Source organism: Leiobunum rupestre, chromosome 7, assembly GCF_980474605.1.
Source record: "Leiobunum rupestre chromosome 7, qqLeiRupe1.1.hap1, whole genome shotgun sequence".
NCBI classification, from domain to species: Eukaryota; Metazoa; Arthropoda; class Arachnida; order Opiliones; family Sclerosomatidae; genus Leiobunum; species Leiobunum rupestre.
The window spans coordinates 54,998,144-55,015,838 of NC_143390.1; positions in this window are offsets into that span (position 1 = coordinate 54,998,144).

Here is a 17,695-nt window from a genome sequence, read left to right on the forward strand (position 1 = left end):
GCGAAAAGAGAGAGGCACCAAATTTGCCTTCAAATGAGCGCGAGTGCTAGTGATGGAAGGCTGGATTAAGACTGCGAATAGCAGCGCAGACGTAATAGTAAGGCAGTAAGTAGCAGCGGTTGAGAAGTTCTTTGAGCACATTTCTCTTCAATATTTCTATTCATTTATTTGCGTTCTATTAATTTGTTCTTGACGTATACTAACCGATACTTACCGAAGGTTAGGACAGATTATGTCTCGAACCAGGAAGGCTCGTTGTGTCACTAATCCAGAAATCCTGCGCAAGTTCAAAATATATTCTCAACACGTTTTAGCTTTATACAAAATATCGACCTAATTCCCGTTACTTTAGAAATTAACAACCAGAAGTTTTTCATTTTTGAGTTTTTTAAATTATCGGGGAAATTTGTTTTCTTTGATTTAAATGGTAAATTTTTTTGCCTATATGTTTCAAGGGTCTGTCACCAACGTCACTATTTTAAGAAGTTGTTTTACTTCCTCGGACTATATTTGCTCTGACTTTTGCCGTATCCAAGCAATGTATTTTTGATATATTTTTTAGCATTCTTTATTACGCCTGAGGCGCTAATCGAATGTTTTAGTGACGTCGTCGTCAAACCCTGTCACTTTCATCTCGTCTCATATTTGAAGGCTTTAAAAAGGGCTGCGCGAGCATACCTATAGTAGCGTCTCTAGCAACCTTGATCCTAACCCACCAAATTTTTAAAACCTAATAATAGTTACAAATCCAGGTCCTACAGATGTAGCGTTATATAGTCTTTGCGAAGAGTTGGCTCATTCGGCAGTATATGGAATGGTCTATTGCTCCAGCATTCGCTCCACACGAATGTAAGACCTTCTCGAAAGCTTCAAAAAGGCGAAATATTAGCGCGTAAGTGCTTCGCGTAATAACGTTAGTATTTAAAATCTAAATACACAAAGAACCACTTTCGGCGTTTTATACAATACGCTAAATTACCAGAAATACGAAAAAAAATTGGAGCGACGTTTGATGAAAAAAGCGGTGGGCGTGAAACAACCTTGAATATTGGGGTACGGCACCAAAGCGCCCGTTTCGTTGTTGTCTTCATTCACCCGACTAAATTGGCGCTTTCGCGCGTATCAATCGGTTCGGAAACAAAGGTGTAAAAATAATGATGATGTGAGGCAGGCGCGCGCTCGGGAGGCGGCCCGAACGGACGCCTGATGGCTGGCTCAGTTTCATTGCGGGCTTGAGCGCAGCCTGATCAACTCGCATTTTCAAATCGCGGTGCGCGCGCGCCGACTGCCTTTCTTCAATTCTCCTCTCGGTTACCGCTTTCTCTTCGTTTATTCTAAGAGGTACGTCAATTCCAATTTCTATCAATAAACTTAAGTTTTATTTGATTACAAGCAGATAATTTTAAAAACAAGACGAATAAATATTCATCTTTCAAATTTGGAGGTATTTGAACAAAAGGCATTATCATTATAAACAATGCCTATAGAAAGGGAACGCTGTAACGTAACCGTAAAACGAAAGTTTCGGACCAATTTTTAAAATGCCGCTAGAAAACGTTTCTCATATTGTTCTATGCCAGATATAAGAGTAAAGCTATTTTAAAGAATTTACATTTCACAAAAAAGAACACTTCGAATAAATTTTATTTCGTCGTTTTGTGTTTCGTTCGATAAACGTCTAGTGTAGTTGGTTATCAACGAATTTGAAAAAGAATATTAGTAATTTTGATCTCATTATTAAATTGAAATTGATGAAAAATATAAATGTATATTATTTTAGATAACTGTATGGTCGTTCTTCCGGCCCTTAAAGTTTGAAAATTTTACGAAAATTCCACTGTGCAGCTAACAAACAAATTTTAAAATTGTTATAACTACGGATACAATAATGGCTCCCAGGTATTATTTTGTCTGTTAAAATAAATAATAACTAACTTATTTTATTACCGTGTGCATTGCAACAGTTCCTTGGGACGGTTGTGGCTAGTCCTGTCCCGTATACTAACTGTTGCAAGTTTTTATGGTAAGGGGAACCGAAAACCCTTAAACTGGCGCAGAAGAGAACTCCCAATACATTTATCTCATTTATTTAGTTTAAATTTTTATAAATTCGTCTAATTAAGTTAAAACCAATGTGAAACGTTTCTAAATACCTTCATACTATACTGTTCTAAAAATTAGCTTTGGAATTGTGTTATGTAAATAAATCTTTTAATGGATTCTCCATTTCAGTTACGATTTATTTACTGAGGGGTTGATTTTTATAATTTAAATAGTTTTAATTGACTTAAATTAAATGTGAAAATATGGCTTTTACGTTGACCTTGATAATAAAAGTACACAAAAACTGTTTTAATTAGAAATTTCGAAATTTTGAAATTGGTACATTTTTCCAGTAATTTACCAACAATGATGATTCTTTGGTGAACCTGTTAAAAATATTTTACCAATAACTTATATCATTTTATAATACTTCATATTATGAATAATTTCAAAATATTTATTTTTACCAGTAGCGTTAAAATATTTAATTTATTAAAAGATAATAAATTTTATAGACAATTTTAAAAATATCTAATTTTATAGACAATTTTAAAAATATTTAATTTTATAGACAATTTTAAAAATATTTAATTTTATAGACAATTTTAAAAATATTTCATTTTATAGACAATTTTAAAAATATTTCATTTTATAGACAATTTTAAAAATATTTCATTTTGTAAACAATTTTATAAATATTTCATTTTATAGACAATTTTAAAAATATTTCATTTTATAGAAAATTTTAAAAATATTTCATTTTGTAAACAATTTTATAAATATTTCATTTTGTAAACAATTTTAAAAATATTTAATTATATAGACAATTTTAAAAATATTTAATTTTATAGACAATTTTAAAAATATTTAATTTTATAGACAATTTTAAAAATATTTCATTTTATTGACAATTTTAAAAATATTTAATTTTATAGACAATTTTCAAAATATTTAATTTTATAGACAATTTTAAAAATATTTCATTTTATAGACAATTTTAAAAATATTTCATTTTATAGACAATTTTAAAAATATTTCATTTTATAGACAATTTTAAAAATATTTCGTTTTATAGACAATTTTAAAAATATTTCATTTTATAGACAATTTTAACTATTAATTTTATGAATAGTTAAGATAATTCATTTTATGAATAATTAAGATAATTCATTTTATGAATAATTAAGATAATTCATTTTATGAATAATTCAGATAATTCATTTTATGAATAGTTAAGATAATTCATTTTATGAATAATTAAGATAATTCATTTTATGAATAATTAAGATAATTCATTTTATGAATAATTAAGATAATTCATTTTATGAATAATTCAGATAATTCATTTTATGAACAATTAAGATAATTCATTTTTTGAATAATTAAGATAATTCGTTTTATGAATAATTAAGATAATTCATTTTATGAACAATTAAGATAATTCATTTTATGAATAATTCAGATAATTCATTTTATGAACAATTAAGATAATTCACTTTATGAATAATTCAGATAATTCATTTTATGAATAATTCAGATAATTCATTTTATGAATAATTAAGATAATTGATTTTATGAATAATTCAGATATTTAATTTCATGAATAATTTAAAAAATTAATAATATGAATAATTTAAAAAAATTAATAATATGAATAATTTAAAAAATAATAATATGAATAATTCAAAAAATTAATAATATCAATAATTCCAAAAATGAATATGAATAATTCCAAAAATGAATATGAATAATTTAAAAAATTAATATGAATAATTTAAAAAATTAATATGAATAATTTAAAAAATTAATATGAATAATTTAAAAAATTAATAATATGAATAATTTAAAAAATTAATAATATGAATAATTTAAAAATTAATAATATGAATAATTTTAAAAATTTCTTTTAATGAATAAACTGAAAAAAATCATTTTATTATTAATTTAAAAATAATTTTTTGAATAATTAAAAAAAATTAATCAAAATAATTTTTTTAATAAAAATATTTTTTTATTAAAAATAATTTATTGAATAATTAATTTTTTTTAATAATTTAAAAAATTGAATAATTTAAAAAAATATTTTTTTGAAAAATTTAAAAATAATTTTTGCAAAAGTTTAAAATTTTTTTTTTAATAATTTAAAAAATTCATTTTTTTAATCATTTAAAAAATTAATTCTATTAATCATTTAAAAAATTGATTTCATTTATCATTTAAAATATTTCATTTAGTGAATAAATTAAAAATATTTGATTTAGTGAATAAAGTATTTTATTTTCTGAATAATTTTAAAATATTTCATTTTGCCAATAACCTATATAATTTTATAATATTTCATATTATGAATAATTTTAAAACATTTAATATTCGCAACAACTTATATCATGTTATATTATTTCATATTATGAATAATTTTAAAATATTTTATTTTACGAATAACTTATATCATTGTATAATATTTCATACTATGAATAATTTTAAAATATTTTATTTTAGCAACAACTTATATCATTTTATATTATTTCATAGTATGAATAATTTTAATATATGTTTTATAAAAAATTTAAGATTTTCAATTTTATATACAATTTAAAGATATTCCATATTATGAATAATTGAAAAAATCAAAATTATGAATAATTGAAAAAGATATTTTATGAATAATATAAAAAATTTCATTTTATGAATTAAAAAAATCATTTTATGAATCATTTAAAAAAATTCATCTAAATGAATAATTTTGAAATATTTAATTTTATGAACAATTTTAAAGTATTTCATTTAATGAATAATTTTAAAATATTTCATTTAATGAATAATTTTAAAATATTTCACTGAATAAATAATTTATAAAAAAACCTTCACTTTGTAAACGCCAATTACCTGTTGAGATTTCGCCACATTAACTTTCTGGGCCAAGAGCTCTCTAATTACGCGGAACGCTATTTTGGAGAAGTGAAAATAATATAACTTTTACGTTCTATTCATAACGACAAATTTTATTTTTTCAGCTCATAAAATTAATATGACGAAATTGCTTAAATAAATATCAGAGGTCTTAGAGTCTAATATACTGAAAAACTATTCGAAATTTAGAATAAATATATATTTTTAAATCATAAATTTACCGCGAATTGTAGAAGTTTGGTAGCACTCACGAAAGCGCACGATTCAATCTCCCAAATGTATCACTTTCTGTTTTGAAAATCGCAATAACCATATCATAAAAACGCCAATGTAGCGTAGCACGAAATCAACCGATTTCACGCTCTTTCAAACGTCATTCAATATCTCTTCCAAAAGGGGGTATTTCCCAAAACTATAACTGTTCCCCGGTCTGTAATAGAGTGATTGGTATCTTTGGCAATGCCCGTCGTGGGTGATTTTTTCGTGTCAATGCCAGATCTGTATCTTTCGTTGGGTAGGCCCTTCCTGGCGGTTCAACGCGAAAACCTCTCATTAAGTGTTTCGTTTCCTCCGTCGGTTTTTCGGGGCCGACAATAATAATATCGGGAAGGTAAAGGTAAACCCACGACGACCACGATCGAGAGCAAAGCGATAGACCCAAAATTAATGTACCGGAAACACGTTTCCACGTACAAATACAACGGTGCTTTCAACCTGGAATGTTTATTTAGAAAACACGTTGGCTAAAATAAAGCTGTATAATCACATTCCGCGATTTCTGTCGGGCAACTTGTTGGACGACTTGTCATGTGAGTTATTGGATGATTTGTCATGTGACTGGTGGGATGACTTGTCATGACTCGTTTGACAACTTGTCTGGATTCGTTGACAACTTGTCGTGTAACTCGTTGGATGACTTGACGTTTGACTCGTTTGACACTTTTCATGACTCGTTTGACACTTGTTTTTACTCGTTTGACACTTGTCATGACTCGTTTGACACTTGTCATGACTCGTTTGACACTTGTCATGACTCGTTTGACACCGGTCATGACTCGTTTGACACCGGTCATGATTCGTTTGACACTTGTCATGACTCGTTTGACACTTGTTATGACTCGTTTGACACTTGTCATGATTCGTTTGACACTTGTCATGAGTCGTTTGACATTTGATTTTACTCGTTTGACACTTGTTTTTACTCGTTTGACAACTTTTCGTTTAACTTGTTGGGTGACTTATCATGATTCGTTTGACAACTTGTCGTTTAACTTGTTGGGTGACTTATCATGATTCGTTTGACAACTTGTCATGTGACTCGTTCGACAACTTGTCATGTGACTCGTTCGACAACTTGTCGTGTAACTTGTTGGGTGACTTGTTCGATGACTTGTCATGATTCGTTTGACATGTACGTAGCTTGTACTATCTACTGCAATTCATGCAGAGCGGTGAAAAGCCAATAATTATATAGTTAATTTTTTTGTAAAATGTTAAAACCAACCCTGTTAGTCCTCACTGTGTAATGTAATGTTAGGATATTTTTGCTCGGTCAATTTTCTACCTGATACACTAGAAATGTCATAAAATCAGTTGATTTAAAGATCCCAATATTTTGTGACGAGTTGGCCAAATTTGGTCGTCAAGAAAATCGCATCTGACTTCGAAAACAAGCCAATAGACAAATACAAACGAAAATTTCCCTAGATTAGCAGACGAAATTAATCTGAAAGGAAAATTTAATTGACTAGCATAACATATTAGTCCACCATCTAGTTAATAATTAAAGTAAACAAATCGAAATATCAATATTTCTCGAAATATGAATGTGGGTCTTATTCTCTCGGATGTATCAAAGATGTACTTTGAATTGCTGGGAAAATGAACTTTCTTCTTTAAACTAGAAAGGTCCAATTGAATATAACCTAGTCGTCTCTCTAAATGGATCCAATTCCTAGAATGTTTTTTGACCTGTTCGCCGCTGCTTAGGGGATTGCATCAAATGTTTTGGTCGTATCTAACTTGTTAAAATGTTCTCGGATATTCGTAATAGCACTGCCAACTTCTATAACGCGATTCCGCGAGAGGGGTTGGCTGTGGTCTAAACAAAGGAGCTGCTTCACCCTAGGTTATAAACGTGTTCCAGTCTTAAGTCTTTCAATTTTTTACAATTTTCTAATCAGAGACTTAACATCACTATCACAATCCGAGTCGTCATAAAATTATGTTTAACAAATTAATCTTTTTTCTATTAAAATAGTATAAATATTTAAAAACAATACTTATCACAATATTTTAAGAATGACTTTTAAAGATTGATTTCATGAAGCTGGAAGTCGCTGTTCAACGGTAAACATTCAAGCAATTTTAGAACCATATGACCAGTGTTGCCACTAGGTATTTTCTGAATGTACCTTTATAGAATACGGAAACTTACTTTTGGAACGTTTGCTATTAAAAAACAGGGCGCCACCTATTTCTGTATATTTTTAATGCTAACAAGTTTTAATAGATGGCGCTCAACTTTATTTTTTCTCAGAAATATTTCAATATTAAATTGAAATGTGGTACAACCCAATTTTCTTAACTTCGAACATGTGAGTCTCAAAAGCCTAATTTTGTATATTATTGTAAATCTAACCTAGGCAGGAGCTTCTTGAAGGTCGTTTTTCTCATAATTTTACGGTTTTGAAAGACCTCGAAGGAAAATTTCCCTAAATTCTGAAAAGTACTAAAATTCTCCTTCAAATTTTAAAAACGTACTTTTGTACTTGGTTATTTCAAAGTGTACCGAAAAAGTACAATTGTACCAGTTTCGGCAACACTGCACGTGACTATTTTTAAAGGTTTTTACCGTTCGATGGCGCTCAAATGTTTTCCGAAAGAAATCTTACCCAGTATATCTTGCAATTTATGCTATCTCCTGTTGGTCGAGCTAGGAAGTAATAATTCCTAAAATTATCGAGGCATTTCATGAGCCTGACGTCGTTTCAATCTAGGATTGTGTTATAGGATCAAGAAATATGGTTAAAAAGTCGTGAAAACAGAGGCTAAAGTTGCGGCTACGTATTCTCTGTTAACCCGACTCTATTCTTGGTCTGACTTAGCTAATATTTACTAACTTCGCCAAATCATTTATTCCTTACCCTTGGAAATATCCGTAAATAATTACTGATATTGAAACGTAGTGTTTTGTAAAATTACATACCGTAAACAATCGAACGCTTGTCAGTCAAACGGGTAATTACATATTCCATTCGAACCCGTTGGTGTATGATTATACGATTCAATAATCCAGCCGGGAGAAGATATTGTTATTATACCCGCCAAATAAGAGCCCCGTAAACCTCAACTGAGTATTTCTGAAAGAATGTTTTTCACCTTTCTTCGGTCTTTTTTTTGCGATCTTACAAAATAGTATTAATTTTATTTGTTACCTTGAAATAAACGTAAAGATTTAATAAGTATAATTTTAACTACGCGTTAAAAATCTATAGTCTGAAACAAAACTAATGTTACGCTGATTTTACCTGAACTTGTAAGTATTTTTTTTTGAAATGACCTAAATTTGATTTTAGAAGTTTTAATTTCTTTTACCATATTAGGAATTATATTTATTTTTGGCAGTGTTGGAAAATAACCTGGATTTTATTTAGAAAAAATTAAAAAATAAATTAAAACCAAAACCATTAAGGCTTTTACCCGAAAGCACCTACTTGGTTAAAGTTAATATAACCTCAAGTCGTTTTTTATGTTTTTTATGCTTTTTTATGTAAACAATTTTGGCGGGAAGTCACTAAACAGCGCCAAAAATATCTTCAGTTATAGGAGGGAGCGGGAAATGGTCGAAGATTGGTGTTCCACACCTAAAACGTGAGGTTATATTCCCTTTAAAGCGCATCCCATTGTTTAAGACAACCTACCCTGATGTTTTGACGATCAAGCGAGGATTAACAGCCGAATCGAAATCTTTTTTTTTTCATTGTGTTTATTGTCATAATGCGGTAATTAATAATAAGCTTTTTCGTCGGTTCTTGATGGTCAAACTGCGAAGATTCAAATACATCCTAATTATTAAAATTAAAAGTTCAGCATTTTGAAGGATTAAATTAGATGTAACACGATAGCAGCATCCCGTTGGGAACAGTATATCAAGAAGGATAAATAAAATCTGCTCCTCGTGATTCCGTGAAACAAACAATTTGGCTCAAATCTGGGACTTTGTCATACGTCATCTCGTAAACTCTAAAAACCTTACCTCGAACCACTAATAAATGCTAGATGACGTTAATGTTTTATTAATTTTACATTCACGTGACAGCTACTTTTAGTGTAGCTCTGGCCAGATTGGTCGGTGCTCAGGCGGACGCAGCTTTGGAATCACGGAAAAACAAAATTAGGTGGATACTTTTCGCTGGTTCTGGGATTTCGGAGTAGGGTAAGAAGAGTTACCCTATGACGTCATTTTACTCGGATTCTGTGGTGACGAATAGTTCGTGTAAGGGTAAAAATATTTTCCCAAAATGGCTGTCTATGGCCGTTTTAGTAGATAAATTCTGAATAAGGAAACGGTTTTATTAGTTTACTCCCGCTTTTGAAAACGAGTAAAAAGTTTAACTCCAAGTTTAACGCGTAAATCAGTTTTTGTCTTGACGAATAGCTCAGGGTGTAGAGCAATAACATCCACCAGAACAAGCGAAAATTAAAATTTAGTGTAAAAGGTGTACTTCTTTTGTACCAGAACAAGAGAAAATTATCCACCTTTTATCAGAGCACGGACCGCGTGGAAGCTGCCGTCATTACATAAATAGATGGTGCTATAGTCTAATTATAAAGACTCCGATTTCCGAACTCTAATATGTTACTTACAACATGAAGTCGCAACTATTGCCAGGCTTATCGGAAGGAAATATTACGCGATAAAAAGCGGAGGGCGTGGTTTTTCTTCCGGGAATTACGATTCTACTGATCCAGATTGAAGAAATCAATTAAATGCTAAATAGATTTTACTAAAAAACGCAATTATTGTTTATCAGATTATCACCGCTCGATTGATTTCATGGTTTGGATTAACTGATTAATCGTGGAACAATTATTATATTGTCAAAACCCTTTTAGGGGAAACTAATGCGTATCTTCTAATTTCTGTTTTCAGAGAGAATAACACAATCGCAAATTTCATTAAATGGAGTAAATACACCAAAGATCGCATCAATTTTATTACCATCTTTAACGTCGTCATACGCTCAAAAGGTTCGTATTCATTCTTACTTTGAAATAAAATAAATGATAAAACCACGAGGGGGATTGCGAGAAACGTTAAAATTCGTTTCAACATATTTATTAAACAGTGCAATCTACAATCAATTAACGTTGACTGCGACTATTTGAGGTAAAATATTCTTACAGTGAAAAATTGCTGAACGCAGCCCGTGACAACGACTTAGCTGTGTCTCCCCCCCCCCTAGCTGTCTTCATCCTATAGCTTGGAAAAGATAAGAGGCGTGGTTTTTCTTCCTTAAATCACGAGGTGAACAGGTTGTTGCTACCATATTATCAGTTAACAGCGAATTAATTCTTAAGATAAATAATGACATTCTTAGTTTTATATCTACTTCAATATTTACTTGGAAAAGGTAATGGAATCGTTACGACCTTAAATATCGATTTGGCTTTCGCTAAACTCATTATCGAAAACTTTTCCGCCTTTGAATGAAGAACGATTTAATCTTGGCAATATTTTATTTATTTTATTTTTGGCAGTTCGTTACTATCCAGAGATCAAAGTGACCAAATAAATCATGAGATTATGTTTGGCTCTAACACGCACGTACTAAACTCACTTTTCACGAGCCCATTCTTCGATGACGTCCTGACTAGGTTCACACCCAAAAACGTTGAGTTCGGTTGTGAATGAAACGTAGGTGTCAGCCGCGTTGTTTCAAAAATATTCGTTGTAATAGAGAGATTGAGCAAAGCAGTCTAGAAATTTGAACAGCCACGTTCGCGTCATTTGAATTCTTTAAAATATAATTTTAATACAATATAGGCCCAATTAAAAATTATGTTTTCGTGTACCCTGGGTTACTGCAAATTTTAGATAATTTTGCTAAGCCCGCGTACATGACGCGCAAAAAACGAGTTTGAACAGTACTAAAATACGTCATTTGTATTGCTAAGAGTTTTGTCTAGCCACGCAATTTTGTTTACGTGTACTCTAGTTACTGAAAACTTTAGACCCGTTTCTCGCTACGTGAAAAGGATAATTAAGAGTACATTGTGCTACAAAAAGAACAATTAAGAGCACACTGTGCTACAAAAACAACAATTAAGAGCACACTGTGCTACAAAAACAACAATTAAGAGCACACTGTGCTACAAAAACAACAATTAAGAGCACATTGTGCTACAAAAACAACAATTAAGAGCACATTGTGCTACAAAAACAACAATTAAGAGCACACTGTGCTACAAAAACAACAATTAAGAGCACATTGTGCTACAAAAAGAACAATTAAGAGCACACTGTGCTACAAAAAGAACAATTAAGAGGACATTGTGCTACAAAAAGAACAATTAAGAGCACATTGTGCTACAAAAAGAACAATTAAGAGCACATTGTGCTACAAAAAGAACAATTAAGAGCGCATTGTGCTACAAAAAGAACAATTAAGAGCGCATTGTGCTACAAAAAGAACAATTAAGAGCACATTGTGCTACAAAAAGAACCATTTTTTGACTCTCGATTTGTTGATTTGGCACTTTGTAATATTCAGTATTTTTATGGAAATTACTAATGCATATGCAAAATACCGAGAATTCATCCAGGTTACTGCAGAGATTCTAAACCACTCCCATTAAAGATCGTTTACTCTCGAGTGTTCGTGGCGTAATTCTTGTGATTAAAAAGCAGGCGAACTTTCATTACGAAGTGCGAAAGGGTGGTACGAGAAGCTAATTTCATTCCCGCGAATTCATACATTTTTGAGTGTATGAACACTTCTAGGCGATAATTCTTCTAGTAATTTCATCGTCGTAGTCGTAGTGAAAGTTAAATGATTTGAATGAAAAATAAACTTTTTGATTTGCATCTGTGATCTGTTATTTTCGATGTTAAAATTTATAACATTCCAATCGATGAAAACCTACCTACCGCGAAAAAAGAAGTTGGTCAATTAACGCACTAGAAATATCAACTTCAAGCGAAGTCAAAATTTTAGCTAGAGCCTCTTGCAGTAGACCGACTAAAATTTTGAATTGGTTACGTCGGTTTGAGACGGACGCCGGATCATAAACGTTGTTTGATAAATATGAAGCCACCATGAAGCATTTCATTAAAAATCGCAACGGTAAGAACATATACAGGGGGTTATTAAAGGTTATGCAAACATTTTAAGGAGTTGTAGGGGGTGAGTTTGAGTTGAGAAGATGGCCTGTTTTTTTCAATTTTCCTACCATGAGTTAAAAGAGCGCCAGAGAGCTTCAAAGTGTGGCCTACTAGCCCCTGGAAGTAAGCAGCAACAAGCACAAAACCAGGGAGCAGGGACTTTAAATACTGATTAAGTTCACTTATGTACCTCGATTTGTTTAAAAAGTCCTTTTTACCTATCACACGAACCCAAACCTTGATGTTCGCATTTACCCGCTGCTTGGTTTTGCGCTTGTTGCAGCCTACTTCCAGGGGCTAGTAGGCCACACTTTGAAGCTCTCTGACGCTTTTTTCACTCATCGTAGGAAAATGGGGAAAAACAAGCAAACTTCTCAACTCACCACCTACAACTCTTTAAAATTTTTGCATACCCTTTTGAAACACCATGTATAAGGCAACTCAGTTGTATATTCCACGTATAAATTTCGCTGTTTGTTCCACGCGCGCTGATCAGAGTTGCCAGCTGATCAAATTTATCTTCCAATTGGGCGGGAGGCGGTTTTAAGGGCTTGTTTTGTGGCTTTTACCAAATAGCGACTGTCTAGTGGTCTTGGGAATAATTATACCGTAAAATGTGTAAAACGGAGGGAAAGTTTAATTTAAACGAGGCATTGTGGATATGAGATCGCGATTTTAGCTAAATAGAAATATAGTTTTTGTTTATATATAGTAATTATTTGACCGAAAATTATCGCTTTTATAAAATTTTCCACTCTAATCGTGAAAATTTGGCTATAAAATGGGCTAGAATTTGAGTTTTTTTTGGGCTATTTTTTTAAAAAACTTTTTTTTACGGTGGGTAGTTTCTTGGGTTATTTTTTGAGAACAAAATTTCAACGATAGGCAGTTTTTTGATTAATTTCCGTTTAGGCGGCGAGATGTCACTTAGGCTTGGCAACTCTGGCACTGATTGACATACTTAACCGTTAATATCAAACGCTTGACGTCCATTTTTTTTGGAAATATTCGTTCGCTTCGGTGTCGGTTCGCGAAGACAGCATTGTTTATGTATTTAAATTGCGGTTCTCTATAACGACTTCGTTTAAATATATTATTATTTAATCTGAATAATGATGATACGTGTTAATAGGAAATGAAGAAAACAGCCCGAAGCCAGTGAAACAGGAATGTTTAATCGCTTTTCCCCAAAAATCTACAAAGAATACGAAACTAATGGATATAAATATTTTCTGGTAAAAAGAAATAAGCTGAACAATAGTCCGAAATTGGGTGCTGAGTGCTTTAATCATCCTGATATTTCTTCGACGCGGGTAATTTCGCGAAAGTAGGAAGGATCGCATTGTTCCTCCGCTGCCGGACTCCGTTAACCCGCGAAGAAGAAAAATGTTTGAAAGTACGCGCAATTTTTTGACTCAAACCGGATTGCGTTGCCTTTCGGGAAATAATAAATCACGAATGAGAAAACCAAACCTCGCCAATAGACGTTGCTAGAAAAGAAAATGAATACAAATAAAAATAAAAAATGTTGCTTTCTACGTCACTAGACGGAGCTCTTTTAGTATAGTCTTAAATAACTTATGGAACGTAATTATGAAACTACACGACTATTGTTCATGATTGATAATCTGCCGCGAAACCATCGCACAATCGAATGTTTGTAACAGTCGAACAGGAGACTAGGTAGTACTCTACTATCCGGTCTCAAATACGAAAATAACAACCTCTAAAACGAAATTAAAGAAAACGTTACTTTTGATAGCGTATCAATATTCATTGATTATGTTATTATTGGCGAAATAGATTATCATTTAAAAAATATACGTGCGGATAATGGAACGTTTCGTACTATTGTGTTACTTATGGTATAGTATTTAGTAAACTGGTAAACGTACGAGACAGGGACAAAAGAGCTACGTTCAAAACCACAGTGTTAAATCAATTAATAGAAAGCAAATTGAAAATAATAACGTGAATGGTTAAAATATATAATGTACTTAAATTAGTTAATCAAATCAGTAAATCTTTCATTTAAATAAAGTCAATATTACACGATAATTTATTTATTTAGACTGAGGGAGAATGAATATGTCGAGACTATCGACGGACACGTTAAGGCCCTAACCCCGTCACGCTAAGGGGGGGGGGGGGGGAAGGAGGCGGTCTTATTTTTGCGTCCTCGCAGTAGCGTTAATCGCGTCGAAAAACGTAATTTTTAAGAACCAATGAGATTGCAGTATTATTTGATTTTATTAAAGTGGAGGAGCATACCGGGGGCCCCAACGGCTGGAATTGGAGAAACGCCAAAAATAATCTCGACATATTCATTATCCCTGAGAATAAATAAATAAATAAATACATTCTTGGTATACACAAATGGGTTTTAGAAAATGAATAAGTAAAATATGTTTAAATTCATCAGCTAGGCTTATCCGTATTAAAAATAACAAGATGTCCCAGACATAAATGAATATTCACATCATCGAAACTTTTTAGTACTAAATCTGTTTTACGCTATAACTGACTTAATGTTTGTGTAAATGCTTATATCCAGAGTTGCCAATAGTTTTAATTTAAACAGCCTAAAATTACAAAAAATCGCGAAAACACCACAATATTCCATAATAATGGTCAACCACCAAAACATGCGAATAAAATAATATATATATATATATATATATATATATATATATATATATAATTTCATTGGTTAGACGCTTTAGCGTTTGCTGCCGTCGGAAGGGGAAAATTCCAAAATTGTCTTCCCCCTTTCTGTAAAACATTCAGTGTAAGAGTTCGTCCAATGAAATTTGTACACAACACTGCGTTAGATTGTTTCCAGGCTAGCTGCTTCTCCTCGTGTTTGTTGCTCCTTGTTCACATTGACGGCACCCAGTTGTGACTTGGTAAAATATTCTTCCGGGAATGTAATCGCCTCTAAGGGTTACGGTAATTTTAAACGCTTTAAAAATGAAAAATAACCACTCAAATGAAAAATTATTTCTTAATCCTTTTACTGATTTGTCAGTGGTGTAGTCAGAAATTTGTTAAGGGGGTCAGACTGTAAAAATTCGCAGCGGGTCAGCGCTTTCAAATCATTTCTAAATCAGGGTAGGAGCTAAAAAAATTCAAAAGAAATTGTGGTCCTTTTTTGCCTTTTTTTTCAAATGAAGTGTACTTCAGAAATTTAATATTTCTCTAGAATGTTATTCTTCGGTGATCCACGATTTTCTAAAATTTTATTTTTAGGTTTTCCACGATTTTCTAGGACTTTATTCTTAAAATTTAAACGATTCTATAGAAATTTATTCTTACATTTCCAAAAATGCATTTCTGGAACTTTATTTCTAAAATTTAAACGATTCTATTAAAATTGATTCTTAAATTTCCCAAAATTTTTAAGAACTTTATTCTTCAAATTTAAACGATTCTATTGAAATTTATTCTTAAATTTCCCAAAATTTTTAGAACTTAATTCTCAAAATTTAAACGATTCTATTGAAATTTATTCTTAAATTTCCCAAAATTTTTAGAACTTAATTCTCAAAATTTAAACGATTCTATTGAAATTTATTCTTAAATTTCCCAAAATTTTTAGAACTTAATTCTCAAAATTTAAACGATTCTATTGAAATTTATTCTTAAATTTCCCAAAATTTTTAGAACTTAATTCCCAAAATTTAAACGATTCTATTGAAATTTATTCTTAAATTTCCCAAAATTTTTAGAACTTAATTCTCAAAATTTAAACGATTCTATTGAAATTTATTCTTAAATTTCCCAAAATTATTAGAACTTAATTCTCAAAATTTACACGATTCCATTGAAATTTATTCTTAAATTTCCCAAAATTTTTAGAACTTAATTCTCAAAATTTAAACGATTCTATTGAAATTTATTCTTAAATTTCCCAAAATTTTTAGAACTTAATTCTCAAAATTTACACGATTCCATTGAAATTTATTCTTAAATTTCCCAAAATTTTTAGAACTTAATTCTCAAAATTTAAACGATTCTATTGAAATTTATTCTTAAATTTCCCAAAATTTTTAGAACTTAATTCTCAAAATTTAAACGATTGTATTGAAATTTATTCTTAAATTTCCCAAAATTTTTAGAACTTAATTCCCAAAATTTAAACGATTCTATTGAAATTTATTCTTAAATTTCCCAAAATTTTTAGAACTTAATTCTCAAAATTTAAACGATTCTATTGAAATTTATTCTTAAATTTCCCAAAATTTTTAGAACTTAATTCTCAAAATTTACACGATTCCATTGAAATTTATTCTTAAATTTCCCAAAATTTTTAGAACTGAATTCTCAAAATTTAAACGATTCTATTGAAATTTATTCTTAAATTTCCCAAAATTTTTAGAACTTAATTCTCAAAATTTAAACGATTCTATTGAAATTTATTCTTAAATTTCCCAAAATTTTTAGAACTTAATTCCCAAAATTTAAACGATTCTATTGAAATTTATTCTTAAATTTCCCAAAATTTTTAGAACTTAATTCTCAAAATTTAAACGATTCTATTGAAATTTATTCTTAAATTTCCCAAAATTTTTAGAACTTAATTCTCAAAATTTAAACGATTCTATTGAAATTTATTCTTAAATTTCCCAAAATTTTAAAAACTTAATTCTCAAAATTTAAACGATTCTATTGAAATTTATTCTTAAATTTCCCAAAATTATTAGAACTTAATTCTCAAAATTTAAACGATTCTATTGAAATTTATTCTTAAATTTCCCAAAATTTTTAGAACTTAATTCTCAAAATTTACACGATTCCATTGAAATTTATTCTTAAATTTCCCAAAATTTTTAGAACTTAATTCTCAAAATTTAAACGATTCTATTGAAATTTATTCTTAAATTTCCCAAAATTTTTAGAACTTAATTCTCAAAATTTAAACGATTCTATTGAAATTTATTCTTAAATTTCCCAAAATGTTCTGGAACTTAATTCTCAGATGTTTCTTGAACTAAAGAGACTCAGCGAAAGTTATACGAGTTACCCCACTTATCTGGCAAACCTGAAAAATCTAGTTGCTTGATTTAAAATGTACATTATGAGTGAAAAACCTTACTAGATTTTCGGTCGTATTTTTGAAACAAAAAAATTCAGTGAAATAACCTATTAGGCGATATTATAAAGTCAGATATGCTTGCTCAACTTGTTAAAATGGGATAACGAAATAGTACAGTTAAAGCCTACAGAAAATTCATAGGCTCTTTGGTGGGAAAGCTAATGGAAGCGTAGTGGAAGGTGGCCTTTCCCATCAAAACAAGAAGGCCACGTTACTTTATTATATCGCCTATTGATTGTGTCAATATTCCATTTCTAATA